The following is a 2,417-nucleotide window of genomic DNA, read 5'->3' as shown; positions in this document are numbered from 1 at the left end:
AAAACGGCAGATAAAAGAATAACTCATGACATAAAAGGCTTAGAAAAAAGGAAGTGAGTAACAACTGCAGTGTCTCCACATACAGCATTAGAGCTTCTGATAGCAAAATGAATCCTTGTAATGACATGGTGCAACAATATCACAATATGAGTTTATTCTGCCAAACCTTTTTTATACATTTGTATCAGAAGACAGTTCTTTTTAGCAGGAGACAAAACAGAGGAAGTGACAGATATGACACATTTTCCTCCTTTTCAAAATGCATAACTGATTATGACAGGATGTGATATTATTGTAGCACCAGTTATTTGCATCTCAGTGCGGAGAAATGAACTCATTTCATGGTCTGCTGGGTGGTTCGGGCAGAGCACAAATAAGTGAGAATTGCCACTTGGCCTGCGTTTGGGTGTCTGGGGCGCGGAGCGGCGCTGAGATGAGCAAGCTGGAGAAATGTGAAAATCAGGCCTCAGTAACGCCCAGGCGCTGCGCACATCACCGCTAACACATTTGCATATTGCTTTCCTTCCTGTGCGCCAAAATAAGATGGATCATTTCCTGAGCCTTTTAGCCCGAAGGAGGCAGAGATTGGAGGGAGTCTCCTATTACTGATGTCAGTCTCAACCTTCCACACTCACTTCAGCTCTGTGGACTCATCCAAGACTCCTGCAATCTAATAAGGCAAGGTCATTTTCAGTTGCTACTTTTAGCATCCATCTTCAATAAATCATTGTCATATTAATTCTGAGATGTTATAATTATTCCAGCCAAATGAGGCCATGAGGAGTCAGGCGGTCTGCACAAGATTTACGTGGATAAATGAGCTCATGTTTTACATTCATGACCCAAAACATGGAATTTTACCGTTATTCATTTTTTATAATTTTTTAAAACATATTCAATGGTTTTTGTGGCTTTTGAAGAGTGCACTGCATATTAACCCTTGACTTAGGAGCAACGGTGGAAAAGCAGTAGGAGTTAATCCTGTAATCGGGAAGTTGTCGGTTCGAATCACCACTACGTCCATCTCTGTTGTTGTGTCCTTGGGCAAGACTTTTGACCCGCCTCAGGTCTGGTCCAAAAGTGTTTAATGGATCTGGGGAGGTTTTGGAAATGTGTCTCCTTCATGCTGCAGGTACATGGGATGATTTCACAAGACAAGTTCTTCTCAACAAGCTTGGTGCTTTGCTGCCATTCCTGTTTGTGTTGCTCAGCAACAGGAAACCAAGTTGAAGTTAATAAGAAAAAGAGTGACTGGTTAAGAGACGCCAGGTTTCATCTTGACTGTTTGCTGATAATGAGGTAATGTTGGAGTCTTTACTTGACTAATAATAAGATCTGGATCCAGTCAAAAATGAATAAGATCTCAAAAATATCCATCCCCCATGTGTCTATAGTCTTTATCTGTTCATAGTTGCAGAGCTGCATGGGGGCTGGCGTTTCCTCCAGCCTTATTCTGGATACAAGTGACTTTATTTAAATACTGTCATAGGCTGGCTGGACCTACCCTTATAGATCAAGAATCTCCGCTATCAGAGAAGAGACTGAAGTTAAGCCACTAATCATTTGCATCAAAATGAGCCATTGCAGTTCTTTCTCACACCTGATAAAGTTTCTTCTGGGGGTCAGTCTGGAGGGTGGATCAGTGGGTGTTAAAGTCTGGTAACATAAAAAACAAAAAACAGAGCAGGAGAGTACTGCCCATGTCTGGGTTTTTCTACTAGACCTGTCATTGTTATGACAAACACAGTGGATGGATGGACTGATTATGTTTTTAGTAAGACAGCGTTTATTAAATATCATACTGCGACACATATCCAGCTTTGAATATTTTCTAGCAATTGGCTAAAGAGGTTTGAGAAACTATTGGAGCTCCGAGGCATCATGCAGCCAGAACCTGTGTGATCATCTCATAACCACTGAAGCCCAGCACTGGTTCCTCAGCTGAGAGCTCTAACCACATGACAAATGTGGTTCCTGGTTTAATTCACAAGTTTGACATTTTATGATCTCTATTTTGCACATGCTCAGCATTTAAGCTGTGATTTGATTATTTTTCACACTTTTGGCAGTGCCATGCTAACATTGTGACTCATGGTGCATTTAAAAGCAAAAATTCAATATTCCATCTTTCAGCTTAAAAGATCTCCTAAAAGTTGGATTTTGAAGTCATAATAATAGACAGATTCAATACCAGCAGGGTTTTATTTGCTGTTTCATTTCTGAAATAACATCTCAGACTGTTACAAAAACCATTATGTTTATGGGTCAAACAACTACAAAACAAGTCAGGTGTCTGAAGTTTGAAGGTCTTACGTTTTTTTTCTAAACCACTCATAGTAAAAACCATCATATAATCTTAAATAGGTCAAAAATTCCAACCAATATTTAGTAAACTGTTCCTTAGCAAGAGCCACACA

Source organism: Poecilia reticulata, chromosome 2 (genome assembly GCF_904066995.2).
Source record: "Poecilia reticulata chromosome 2, P_reticulata-male-v2, whole genome shotgun sequence".
Taxonomy (NCBI): domain Eukaryota; kingdom Metazoa; phylum Chordata; class Actinopteri; order Cyprinodontiformes; family Poeciliidae; genus Poecilia; species Poecilia reticulata.
This window is presented reverse-complemented; position numbering follows the sequence as displayed.